This window comes from Saccopteryx leptura, chromosome 11 (genome assembly GCF_036850995.1).
Source record: "Saccopteryx leptura isolate mSacLep1 chromosome 11, mSacLep1_pri_phased_curated, whole genome shotgun sequence".
Lineage (NCBI taxonomy): Eukaryota > Metazoa > Chordata > Mammalia > Chiroptera > Emballonuridae > Saccopteryx > Saccopteryx leptura.
Genome location: NC_089513.1, coordinates 64,482,655 through 64,496,903, shown reverse-complemented (window position 1 = coordinate 64,496,903; position 14,249 = coordinate 64,482,655). Strand labels below are relative to the sequence as shown.

At 45.3% G+C, this 14,249-nt stretch overlaps 1 long non-coding RNA gene across 2 annotated transcripts; it reads right to left on the bottom strand.

The window, feature by feature from the left end:
* Nucleotides 1–5,267: 5,267 nt before the first annotated feature.
* On the bottom strand, nucleotides 5,268–13,378 carry LOC136383566 (uncharacterized). Of its 2 annotated transcripts, XR_010747426.1 has the most exons (4): nucleotides 13,084–13,378; nucleotides 10,490–10,585; nucleotides 8,464–8,691; nucleotides 5,268–7,581 (listed from the first exon to the last, which is right to left on the bottom strand). It is a non-coding gene; the product is annotated as an uncharacterized lncRNA (long non-coding RNA). The 2 variants fall into 2 exon arrangements; XR_010747427.1 differs by lacking the exon at nucleotides 10,490–10,585.
* Nucleotides 13,379–14,249: the final 871 nt, after the last annotated feature.

The following is a 14,249-nucleotide window of genomic DNA, read 5'->3' as shown; positions in this document are numbered from 1 at the left end:
GCAAAAATAAATAAATGGGACTATATCAAACTAAAAAGCTCCTGCACAGCAAAAGACTCTGACAACAAAACAAATAGACAGCCAACTAAATGGGAGATGATATTTGCAAACAACAGCTCTGTAAGGGGTTAATATCCAAAATACATAAATAACTCACAAAGCTCAGCAACAAACAAGCAAACAATACAATTAAGAACTGGGGATGGCCCTGGCTGGTTGGCTCAGTGGTAGAGCATCGGCCTGGCATGCAAGGGGTCCCAGGTTCGATTCCCGGCCAGGGCACACAGGAGAAGCGCCCATCTGCTTCTCCACCCCTCCCCCTCTCCTTCCTCTCTGTCTCTCTCTTCCCCTCCCACAGCTGAGGCTCCATTGGAGCAAAGATGGCCCGGGCGCTGGGGATGGCTCCTTGGCCTCTGCCCCAGGTGCTAGAGTGGCTCTGGTCGCAGCAGAGCCATGCCCCAGAGGGGCAGAGCATCGCCCCCTGGTGGGCAGAGCGTCGCCCCCTGGTGGGCGTGCCGGGTGGATCCCGGTCGGGTGCATGCAGGAATCTGTCTGACTGTCTCTCCCGGTTTCCAGCTTTGGAAAAATACAAAAAAAAAAAAAAAAAAAAAGAACTAGGGAGAGGACTGAGAGACACTTATCCTAAGAGGACATACAAATGTCCACAGATATATGAAAAGATGCTCATCTTCACTAGCTATTCAAGAAATACAAATCAAAACCACAATGAGATACCACTTCAAACCTGTTAGATTGACCATTATCAACAAGACAGTTAATAACAAGTGTTGAAGTGGTTGTGGAGAAAAAAGAACCCTCATTCACTGCTGGTGGGAATGCAAATTAGTAGAACCATTATAGAAGAAAGTCTGGTGGTTCCTCAAAAAAATTAAGAATAGAACTACTATATGACCCAGCAATCCCTCTACTGGGTATCTACCCCCAAATCAGATGATGACATCGTGACATTTATGACATCAATGGACCTTGAGAACACTATATTGAGTGAAATAAGTAAATCAGAAAAAACTAAAAACTGTATGATTTCACACATAGGTGGGATATAAAACTGAGACTCATGGACATAGATAAGAGTGCAGTTGTAGTCAGGGGGAGGGGATATAAGGGAAAAGGAAGGGGGTTAGGGGAAGGGTGTAAAGAGGGACAAATATAAGGTGATGGAAAATAATTTGAATTTGGGTGATGAACACACAACATAATCAATAGTTCAAATGCTATAGAAATGTTTACCTGAAACTTATATACTCTTATTGACTAATATCACCATGTTAAATTTAATTTTTTAAATAAAATTTAAAAAATAATAAAGGGTCATGAGGAGGCACCATTTGAGACAGGCAATTGGAAGAACATACCTTTTTGTGTTCCCTGTAACAGATGTTTGCCTATCGGGCCAGTAACTACCCTTTTTAATTGCTGTCATTTTCTTACTTTATTTTTCAACGTACTTCATTGAAAATATTAATAATTACATACCCTATGATCCAGCCATTTCACTCCTAGATACTTTAACCAAACGACCAAAACCATATATCCATACAAAGTCTTATAAGACTGTTCAAAACAGTTTTTCATTATATCCAAGAACTGGACACAACCCAAATGGCCATCAAAAGGTGAAAGAGTAAGCAAAGTGTGATATAACTATACAGTGGTATATGGCTTATTAAAGAAAAGGAACAAATACATGTGGTAACATTGTGTTAAGTGGAAGAAGCCAGACTCAGAAGAATGCATGCTGTATGATTCCATCCATAGGATGGGAAGATCAGACAAAATCAATCTATGGGATAAAAGTCAGACAGTGGTTGACCGAGACAGTGTTGATAATGAAGTGGAGGGCAGTTGACATGAAAAGGTCACCAGGAAACCTTCTGGGTTAATGAAAATGTTCTATAGCTTTTTGGGTCATGGTTATAACAGATTATGCAATTTTCAAAACTCATTAAATGGAACACCTAAGATCTGTATATATAAATTATTAAAAGGCTATAAATTAATACAAACTTTACTACGCTAAGTATAAAATGTAAACCAATCCAAAGGTAGATGAAGAATAATCTTCCCCCATCCCCCACACACATTAAACTCCTTCAGACTTCCCTGGTGTAACTGATGTTGCTATTGTTTATTTTACAAAATTAAAGTCACATTACTGTGCTTGTTACTCTACACACCTTTTCTAACTTAAAAATGCTTCAGTGCCTAAATGTCAGCAGATAGGGAATCTAACTGATTTTTTACTATGAAACAATTCTGTGGAAACTGTGCGTCTTTGTTATTAATATAAATTATTACCATAGGCCTATTGTCAAGGCCTTAACACACTTCTTCAAAAGTCATCATCTCTTAAGTCTAAGAGAAATACAGCATTAAAATCTGTGATGTCACTAGAAAGTTTATCCCAAGCCACAAGAACCCATTTGCATCACATAAATAAGTTTTTAGAAATACTTCTGCAAATGTATATTTATAATTTGCAGAATGCTACTAATTATTGTATTTTAAGCTCACTTTAACAAACTTCTTTTTGAAGAAATTTAATAGTTAAAAATGCGTTGGCCTCAGTAGTATTTACAAAATATATGTTATAGTTTGTTGTCCTTTTTTTGGTTTAATTTTTATTATGAAACATTTTAAACATACAAAATTTGAGACAATAATATAATAAAATCTACTGCTTCTATTATCCCACTTTAAAAATTATCAAGTCATGGTCAGTCTTGTTTATTTATATCCATTTTCTCCTCCCCAATATTAGCTTATTTTTAATAAAAACAGACATCATGTGATCTCATTTGTAATATTTCAGAATGTATTGCTGAAAAGGTAAAACTGTTTTTAAGAAACAACTACAACCTCATATCACACCATAAAATTAAAATTTTTTTAATATCATCAAACATTCAGTACGTGTTAAAATTCCCACAGTTGTTACATATAATACATGAAGGTCTGATCAGGTCCACACATTGTAAATGTTGATATGTCTCCTAAATTTCTTTTAACCTTTTCCCCTCTTCCTCTCTTTTCCTATCTTTCTCTTTTTTCCTTTCTCTCCCTTTCCTTCTCTTTTCCTCTTTCTCTGCCTCTCCTTTATCCTTGTCCCCCAACCCCATTCTGTCAATTCTTTGCAATTTATTTGTTGAAGAAACAAAGTGGATTGTCTTGTCAAGTCTTCTGCTGGACTTGGAGGGGTCACAGTCCTTTGCTGCACATTGGTAGCTGGAGCTAGAGGCATGGGACTCAAGTTGACCTATTTGTGTGTTGGTGAGAATACTTCTAAAATTGTGTTGTTACTTTCACCAGGAAGTACACAATATCTGATTGTGTCTCTTTTGTTGTGTTCATTGCCTGAATTCATTGTTTCATTTTCCCAGTTTCACTAGCATCTCCCAAAGGTGAAAAATGGCCTTATTTATTTAATTTAATTAATTTATTTTTAATGTTATTTTTTTGAGAGAGAAAGAGAGAGACAGGAATAGATATGAGAAGCATCACTCATAGTTGCATCACTTTATTTGTTTATTGATTGCTTCTCATTTGTGCCTTGATGGGGCGGGGGCATTTCCAGCTGATCCAGTGACTCCTTGCTCAAGCCAGAGATCTTAGGCTCAAGCCAGTGACCATGAGATCATGTCAAAGATCCCATGCTCAAGCTGGTGAGCTTGCATTCCAGCCAGATGAGCCCACACTCAAGTCGGCAAACTCAGGATTCCAAACCTGAGACCTCAGCATCCCAGATCAATGCTCTATCCACTGTGCCATCACTGGTCAAGTGATCAATGACTTTTTTTTTAAGTGAGAGGAGAGCAGATAGAGAGAAGGACTCGCACATCTGCCCCAACCAGGACCCACACAGCAACCCCTGTCTTGAACCAATGCTCGAATCAACTGAGCTATCCTTAGCACCTGAGTCTGATGCTTTGACCAATCAAACTCTCCTCAGATCCTGTGAGAGGGGAAGGGAGAGATACAGGAAAGAGGGAGGGGAAGGGAAGCAGATGATCACTTCTCATGTTTGCCCTGACCAGGGATTGAACCTGGGATATCTACATGCCAGGCCAATATTCTATCCACGGAGTGAACCAGCCAGGGCCTCAATGACCATTATTTTAAGTAGCATTAGGGACTCATGGAATTTTATATATTTTGTGTATGTCAATTCTTTGCAGTTATTTTTTCCCCATTGTTCAAATGTCCTATCTGTGGCCAGAAGAACCTCTTCAGCGAGTCTTCTGAGCACAGTTGCCATGCTTCCTTTATTGTTTGAAAGTTCCTTGCTTTCTCTTATTAGAGAATGTGGCAAGTTCATTTTGTGCACCCCTTACCCCAGACCCAAATTAGCTATTTCTCCCAAGTACCACCCCCAAAATTACAAAGTTAGTGTGTACTCAATGCTCAGAGCTAGAATAGAAGGAGTACTTTTTAAGACAAGCAAGTATTGAAATTTTATATATATACACACACACACACCACATTTTCTCCTAGAAGACACTAGAGTGTACGATCCAGAATAAACCAAGAAACAGCAAGGTTTGGATCAAGGAAACAGGGGGACCAGTACAAGAAAAGGGCAGAGGTTGGTCTCAGGGTGACAGGGAGGCCAGACAACAAGGAGTCCACATAGAGAGGGGCCCAGCAGTGCCAAGACAGGAGTTCACAGACTATCCACTAGGATGAAGGCCCCAAAAGAATATAACTACACATTTGCACGTGTGATGGGGCACTCTGAAAATAATAAAACTAAGATCACTACATTGAAAATTAAGCAAATTTAAAAATCTAACTCTAAGAATAACAAAATAATTAAACAAGAAAAAATTCAGCACCTGCCAGATGGCTTGGTTGGTTAGAAGATTGTCTCGAAGTGCAGAGGTGGCCAATTAGATCCCCAGTGAGAGAACATACAGGAACAGGTCGCTATTCCTGTCTCTGTCTCTGTCTCTGTCTTTCTCTCTCTCTCTCTCTCTGTCTCTACCCTCTTCCTTCCTCTTTTGTTAAAAATCAATAAATAAATGTTAAAAAGAAAGAAAGAAAAAAAGAAAGAAAGAAAGAAAGAAAGAAAGAAAGAAAGAAAGAAAGGAGGGAGGGAGGGAGGGAGGGAGAGAGGGGAGAGGGAAGGAGGGAGGGGGGAGGGAAGGAGGGAGGGGGGAGGGAGGGAGGGAAGAAAGGAAGGAAGGAAGGAAGGAAGGAAGGAAGGAAGGAAGGAAGGAAGGAAGGAAGGAAGGAAGGAAGGAAAAGAAAGAAAAGAAAGAAAGAAAGAAAGAAAGAAAGAAAGAAAGAAAGAAAGAAAGAAAGAAAGAAAGAAAAAGAAAAAGAGCCTGATCAGGTGGTGGCACAGTGAATAAAGCAACAACCTGGGATGCTTAGGACCCAGGTTCAAAAATTCGAGTTCACCGGCTTGAGCGTGGGCTCATAGACATAACCCCATGGTTGCTGGCTTGAGACCAAAGGTCGCTGGTTTGAAGTCCAAAGTCTCTGGCTAGAACATTTAAAAACTTGTCCATTGAGCCCTGGTCAGATGGCTTGGAGGGTTGGAGTGTCATCCAAGGCACAGAGGTTCCGGGTCAGGGTACATACAGGAACAGGTTGATGTTTCTGTGGTCTCTCTCTCTCCTCCCCTTTCTCTCTAAAAATCAACTAAATCATTTTAATTGTTCACTGATCAATAATAGTTTAAGCACAATCTTTCAATATATTGATCAACTCAATTAGTATTTAACTTCTAGTTTTAAAATTCCGACTACTAAGTGGCAGGCACTGTCCAGGCACTGGGGACTGAGGGTGGGAAACACCAGCACTTGAAGAAGTGAATGGGGTCACCCACAGGAAGCAGAGCCAACAGGAAGTGGACGGGTGGCGTGTGGAAAGCTGGTCTTTGTGTTGTAGGCTTTTGGGTGTTCCTTGAATGTTTATGTCCATAGAGTGTTTCTATAAAAACAAACATTAACAACTGTGTCAGAAACTCTCACTTAGCTCACCAACACTGATTCTTACCCACTTTCTCCCTTATTTTTTTCTTCTATGGGGACTAGAAGAAATTAAAATACAATATTTCCAACCTCTCTTGCCACTTGGGTGGCTTCAGGACACAGTGTGAAGGGATTCAGTGGGTGTCCATGGGAAGGGCTGTGCCCATGTCCTCCCTGCACCCTGGCAGCACCTGCAGATGCCCTCACTCTCTGCCCACCTGGGACAGAGCCACCTGCTCGGGATGGCAGAGCATGACCCCAACCAGAGTGTTGAGCTCTGGGCCATCTGCCCACCTTCTCCTGACTAGGTAGAGGAACCCTTTGGTTTAGCACTGGTTGTTGTGTTTTCTGTAGTCAAATGCCGATGAAGATGCGGGAAAGGCTAGCATAGAGTCCAGCAGAGCTGAGGTGAGGCCACCAGCTGGATGGGGCCTGGTATGCAGCATCAGTGGCATCTTCTGTCACCTCATGGGGAAGTGAGGCGAGCAGCTTCACCCTCCCAGCCTCTGCCTCTGGGAAATCTCTGTTGGTCCAGCAACCAAGGGTATTCCTTATTCCTCGCGGCTCCTGGAGGGTCAGGGATGCTGGAAGAAGCCTGTTGAGCTGTTTACAGAGGAAGCGGGCAGTTGTCTCAGGTTACAGGTCCCACATAGCAAGACTGAGACCAATGAGGTGCTTCCTTACGGTACACACAGGGAGGGAAGCCCTTCTGGATGAAAGCCTTTGAGCCAAAGATGACCCCAGATGCAGCCTCCACTTCCTCCTTTCCTCCAGTCCACAGTGGTCCCCATTCTGCCCCAGCCCAGCCTGAGATGTGGCATGTGTCATTCCTTACGCAAAATTTCTTCTGTGGTGAGGAGAGGAGATGAGTTTTGTCTTGTGCAGAGCCCACAGAAGGCCCATATGTCTAAGAAATGGCTCCCCACCACCACATCAAAGTGTTGAGAGGCTGGACTTCTCTTGGGCTTACTGGCCTTGGCCACAGCAACCCGGCCTCACCTAGGTGGGGGTAGTCCCAGACAGACTGAGGCCACATCACCTATGGGAGGACCAAGAGAGTTCAGGTGGGTGAAGATGATGGCAGGCTCACTCAGCGCTCACTCAGCCTCACAGGGGGCAATGGGATGAACATTCTAATTCCACATGCAATCCAGTGGAATTCTAAAATATTAGAGAATCAAAGTCTTGTTCAGTAATTCAAGTTAGCATAAGTAGAAGTTTAGTTGTTCATTGATTGCTTTCTCTTTTTTTTTTCTTTTTTCTTTTTAGACAGAGAGAGAGTCAGAGAGAGGGACAGACAGACAGGAATGGAAAGAGATGAGAAGCATCAATCATCAATTATTTGTTGTGGCACTTTAGTTGTTCATTGATTGCTTTCTCATATGCGCCTTGACCACGGACCTTCAGCAGACTGAGCAATCTCTTGCTCGAGCCAACGACCTTGGGTCCAAGCTGGTGAGCTTTGCTCAAACTAGATGAGCTCACACTAAAGCTGGTGACCTTGGGGTCTCGAACCTGGGTCCTCCACATCCCAGTCTGATGCTCTATCCACTACGCCACCACCTGGTCAGGCCATAGTAGAAATCTAAAATAAATAATACATCAAAATAAAAGTTCATGGTTGACAACTATAAAAGTCGCTCATGTAACACCAGTAACAAAGTACTTACACCTGGTCTGGGCTGCCTGTGTCCTGCACACTGAAAGGGGGGTCGAAAGCAAGGGGGGAAATTAGAAAGATATGTTTTAATCAAAATTTTCTGTATCTTCTTTAAAAAGTTTAGTGAAGGGGGAAAAAGACAAAAAATAAACAAAGATGCACACAGAATGCCTGGCCCCTGCAGATTCTGCCTTGTGCTCCCCTGGGAGCCTTGAAGCCAGACCTGTCCGGAGATGTGATCGGGTGTGACAGTCTGAGGCACCTGAGAGCTTGGCACTCAAACCAGGTCATTCTGGAAATGTTTTCCAAGGCAGGAAATAGAAGTTGACACAAGGATGTTTTCCCGTGTGAGTGTGGCTTCCACTTTACTTTGTCAGCGACTCCTGCCTGGAGATTCCCAGATCCCCAGACATCAGCTGGCAATCCAGATGCGAGAGCTGTTCACATCTCATGAGGCATCCCTTGACCGATGGGACTTGGGGTGGACAGACAAGAGCTTCTCCTCCTCTGACATTTCTGAAGGCTCCAGGGAAGTTTCAGTGAGATCGAGCAACCAAAGGCCTACTCTGCAGGGTGGGCTGGGCTGCTTTTTCTCTCTGTCATCCCCCTGCCTTACTCCAGGGGCCCATTCCCAATTTAAGGACTCATGCATGAGACTTTGTTCAGGATGAGGCAACAGCCTACTTGATCCGATTATTTTTTGCCAAACTGAATTTATGCCCTTCTTGGTCCCTTGAAGGTCACTCACTCACTTTCAGTGTACTCTTCTGCTACCTCTGCCCTCTTTTTCTACTAACTTGTACTTACCCTTCGGGTTCCAAGGGCCCTCCTGGGCCTCTTTCTCCCATACATGTCCTCTCCCTTTGCAGTCCGAGTTTCACTATGCAGTCTCACTTGGCAAGGCTGTTTGTCACAGCTGTCTGGGCTGTGTAGAGCAGCTCGCCTCCGGTTGGTACAGTGGCCACTCACTCTACTCAGCTGCAGAGGGCTCTTCCCCACACACCTTCTTCAATGGGTCTTCGTATGCTGGAAGAACTGGCCAGTGATGTGGGGTCAGGTGTGGGGCTTGGCTCCACACAAAGAAATGACTTGGCTGGAAGCTCTGCAGACAGCAGGCTGACCAGGGCCAGTGGGTGACTGTTACTCAGCCTAGAAAGAACCGTGTGGACTCTTTCTCACGACTGGTGACTCAGGGGCTATTCTGGTGGAGCTGTTGTCGCCTTTGGGAACTTACCCAGTGTGTGTAACTCCACTTCTCTCCTCACACCCCCTTGCTGTGGAATATCTATTTTGTGAGAGGAGGTGGTGGCCGAGTTATCTCTACTCCCCAAATATCCTCCATGCCTCCCACCCCCACCCCAGCATTCCCATTTGTAATACCACCTCGCCATGTGCGCACCACTCTCCTGGCCAATGGCTGTGAGCAGAAGTGCCATTAGAAGAGCCTGCACATGACTAAGTCCCTGTCCCTCAGGAGGGGAATGATGGAGTCACAATGCAGCAACGGGTCCCTGAGCCACCCTGGAGAGCTGTGGGCCACCGTGCACTTAGAGCAAGTGGGAAGTAAACCTGTGCTGTATGAAGTCGCTGAGATTTGAGGGTTAATATGTTACTGCAGCATAATCTAACCTCTCCTGACTGACAAAACTTGGAAAATGAAGTTTGAATTTTAAAAAGTCAAGAAACTGACAGCATTGTTGAATTCGACTTCTCCTTGGGGACAAAAGAAGCTCACGGGAGATCTGAAGGAACTGGAGGAGAAAGGCCTGCAATAGCATTGTCATTTGCCGAGGACATACACTTGTGAGCTGACTTGTGTCACCATTCTCCCTCTCTGCTGTAGGATCTAGACGTGGATGTCTGCTGGCTCACTCTGTATCCCCAGCATGCAGAACTATGTCTGCAGCAGGAAGCACTCAAAAAAGAGGTGTCGTTGTCAAGTGAACTAATGAATAGACAAGTGACTGCATGCCCTTAGAACAGCGGTTCTCAACCTGTGGGTCGCGACCCCAGCGGGGTCGACTAAAGCCATCGGAAAATACATAATGCATATCAGGTATTTACATTCCAAATCATAACTGTAGCAAAATTACAGTTATGAAGTAGCCACCAAAATTATTTTTTGGTTTGGGGTCACCGCAACATGAGGAACTGTATTGCGGGGTCACGGCATTAGAAAGGTTGAGAACCACTGCCTTAGAAGTTCCTCTGGGAACTTCAGGGCAGGAATCTATGCCCTAAAGACCTATTCCCTGGGTGGTTTGGCTGCAGGACCCGCCTTGCCAGCGCTGAAGGCAGCCACAGACACTATAAGGTGAGGAAGGCATCCACTGGCTGAAGAAAGGCCAGACCAGGCAGGCACTGCCAGCCAAGAAGTAAGAACACGAGCTAAGAAAGAGAAGAAGGAAGACCTGGGCGTTGCAGCCTCTGATGGACTGAGGTGCAGCACTTCGTGGTGCCGATGCTGAGCCCTGCTTAGCAACAGGAGGGCCTGTGCCATGACCATTGGCTCCCGAGTCCTCCAGCAAGTGCCCCGTCAAGATCAGGCCAGGCCATCTCTCCGTTTCTACGGTGACTGCTGAGGTTTTTTTGTCCCTTGTTTTATTTTCTCTTTATTATTTATTTATTTAATTTAAAAAAGTGTGTGTGTGTGTGTGTGTGTGTGTGTGTGTGTGTGCGTGTCTGTGTGGTTGAAGGGTTTTATTATTTTTCTTGACCTTTTTTGATTCCAGTTGACATTCGCCATTATATTTGTTCCGGGTGCACAGCACAGTGGTTAGTCTTGTACATAACTTATGAACGGATCCCCTCACTCAATAAGTCTAGTTCTCACCTGACAGTTTGATTACGGCACTGGGTTCCCTTCCCAGGAGAGGGCCGCCCCTGGTTTCTGGCGTTCGTAGGTCCCCGTGGGAATGATGCTGTGGACCTGTGGGAGTTATTTGCTGTACAGATTGCACAAACCCCCATGAAGTCACCTTGTAATGAAATGCTTACTCATGGGGTACAGAGCTTTGCCATTGGTGCAGGCAGCTGTCCCACCAGCACCGGCCCTGGATAACCCTGATTATATTTGTTTTTCTGAACCTTCATGAAATTATTGGTGTCTGCAACATTGTGACAGATGGGCCACCAAGTTCAACCAACATTTAAACAAGTACCCACTGTGTGTTGGCTTTGATGAAAAAGGCAGGGTTTCTATGCTCCAGAAGTTAAAATCAGGGAAGGGAGCCTGACCAGGCGGTGGCGCAGTGGATAGAGCTTCAGACTGGGATGCGGCGGACCCAGGTTTGAGACCCCGAGGTCATCAGCTTGAGCGCGCGCTTGTCTGGCTTGAGCAAAAAAACTCACCAGCTTGGACCCAAGGTCACTGGCTCGAGCAAGGGCTTACTCGGTCTGCTGAAGACCTGCAGTCAAGGCACATATGAGAAATCAATCAATGAACAATGCAATGAAAAACTGATGATTGATGCTTCTCATCTCTCTCCGTTCCTGTCTGTCTGTCCCTATCTATCCCTCTCTCTGACTCTCTCTCTGTCCCTGTAAAAAAAAAAAAAACTCAGAGAAGGGAGATGGATGCAGCAACATCTACTCGCTGTTTTGATGAGCATATGCTGAAACACAGGTATGGGTCAGACACTGTCATGGGCACAGCAAAGTACACAGTTCTTAAAAACATGCCATGCTTGCACGGCACTTACACCTGGTGATCAGGGTGGGCAGTAAACAAAACAAACACGGGAGTTACAAGGTGTGTGAAATGAGAGAACTAAAGGGGAGAAGAGAAAGAGTAGAGTTGGGAGGTTGCATACTAAGCACAGGGCTGAGAGAGAGAATCTTCATCATGGAATGATGGCTGAGCAGTCCTTAAAAAGTGAGGGTGCCATGCCCCTGGGGATGGGCACACTTAGGGAAGGGCACACCCGGGGGAAAGGTGTGCTGAACACCGACTGTGGAGCAGATGTGTGCCTGGCAAGCTCCAGAGAGAGCAAGGGAGTGCCCGGGGAAGTGAGAATGAGGGCAGACCCAGGCCCAGATGGGGAGGGCATGGTACACGTCATCCACCCCTAGTCCATTCAGCCACCATTGCTTCTACTGCCAACTCCGTCTGAGGCCCCTGTGGGCAGCTGCGCAGGGCAGCGAGCGTGCAGATCTGGAGTGAGATGCCCCTCGGGGCCTAGGCCCTCACTGTCTCCCGGCTGGGGCCTCCCACCTTGACGCTCCTTCCCTTCATTCAGCTGCTGACTGGAAGTGCTTTCCACTGTCCTCTTAATTAACTTCAATATCAGTACAGTTCCTTCCAGCTCTGAGCAGTGCCTGCAGTAGTCGTGTTTACTACTGTAATTTTACTCACTTATTTGCCCTGTTCAAACTCCATGGCAACAGGCACCATGACTTACAACAAGGCCTGGCACACAGTAGAGGCTCAATAAATGCTGTGGAAGAAATAACACTATGCTCAACACTCATTCCCGCAAACCTGTGAGGCTGAGGGAGCCTGGCCCCGCTTGCTCTCTCTTCTTTGCCTTCCCTTTAGTTCCAGAGGGGAGGTGTCCTTCACCTCTCTGAGTTCCCCAGCTCCCAGCGCTCTCGACCCTGCTCTCTCAGCTGCCTAGGGGCCTCCTTTCATCATTACTGACTCTTTCTCCACCTTACCACCCCCCACTGATGATTACTTAGGTCTCCTCCATGCTAAAAATTCCTCCTCCACCTTAGTCTCACCCATCTCTTCCCTCCCTTTGCCATGCAAACCTCTAAAATATCGGCTCTTCTCAACTTGGGGTTTCAAGGCAAGATTCACGGAGTCAATAACCATTAGAAGTACTCCGCAGGAACTTGCCTGTACTGCTCACAGAGGGACTTTGTCACAGAGAGAGGGTTCATGGCTTCAGGTAGAGTCACACTCCCAAAGGTTAGGAATCCTGGGATGTTTTCTCCATGCTACTCATGAATACAATTGAGAGTGTTTGTTAATTTTGCTGTGGGAAACTACATGTCCGTATTGCATGCAGTCCTGGTGAAAAATCAGGCCAGGCATTTCGTAGGCAAGACCCTGTGAGACAATCCAATGATACCCTGGGTCCCCCAGGACTCTGACTCCTGAGCTAAGTAACACTAAGCTGGAGAACATCTGTCCTAGGCCACTGCCCCGTGCTTCCCGAGAAGAGGGCTTGCCAGGGACTGACCTAGCTCCGCTTCTGAAGAACTGATTTTTCACATTTTCATGCTTCTGTGAGCTACCCAAATCACTTTTTGGTTCTTGCTACAGTCAACCAGTTTCTGTTGCTTGAAATTAAAAACAGCCAATGGCAGCAGAGAGGTGAGGCTCCTATGTAAATGGGAAGTGACGCATGCCAGGCCATGTGTCACACACAATAAATATCTCACTGTCTTTACATAACAACCCTAGGAAGTAGCAGTTATTACCTCAATTTGCAGATGAGAAAACTGAGGCTCCAAGAAGAAATTGATCGGTGTCACAGTAAGCGCACAACAGAGGCAAAGTCGTAATCTCGGTTCTGGGTTTCTGTCAGTGGATTTCTCCAGACCCTGTCTCATGTGCTCATGAGCTTGCTAGGTCTCCAGGCCACCTGGAGAGGTCAGGTGTTTGTTAGCCAACCGAACTTTCTCTCCTGATCCAGGCCCCCTTCTCTCCCTGCCTTGCTCCCCACCAGCACAGAGTCTAGCCTGCAGAGAGGCCTTAGAAGGCATGTGGCTTTCATAACATCTCAGTCAGGGTTTACTCCTGAAATAATTTTGTCATTTGTCATTTTGACAAAAAAAAAAAAAAAAAAGAAGAAGAAAACATGAAACAATTTGGCTGTGGTTTCACTTCCATACATCTCTCCATTCTACTCATAATCTTTCCCCAAATTGTATTTAGAAATTTTTATTACCATGTTTTCCTACTTGGGAGGCTGATTTTTTTCAGCACGCCCAGAGGACTCAAGCACGCCACTTGGCCCTTTGTTAATAATTAAAGTCAGTTAGGGCAGAGCGTTCCCAAGAGAGACCGAAGTCCGAAGTGCTTACTGGCTGCGCTGGAAAATGAGCTGTTTGGTAGAGATTCTAAGGGCTGCCCTGCCCCACTCCTGGGAACTTGGGGCCAGCAGAGCCGCGAGGGCCGAGCAGGGCTGGCCTCTGTGGGGGACCCCCCGGTGCTAAGCCCAGTCCTTCCCCTCCTGACATCAGAGCGGGTGGAGCATCATTTCAGACGTGACTTGAGTCCCAGCTGCATCCCTGGCTAGCTGGGAGGTCTCAGCCAGGTTACGTAACTTCACTGGGTCCCCTTTCCCTCCTCTGTCCTATGATTACCTTCGAGGCAGTGTTTCTCCAACCTGCATCACTCGGTTTGGGTGGCATATTTGTGTACCGTATGTACAATTATTAAAATTTTTTTAAATCAAATTATATATTAGTTTAAATATCTTTTTAAAAATACGTGTATAATGAAGATGAAAAACCAGTGTCAGATGCTATAAATAAAAGGCACCTACCTAAACAACTAGAACGACTATAAAATAACTGCTAATAGAATATGTAATATAATCTCCTGTAACACTGACCTGTATATCACCAGTGATAGGCAGACC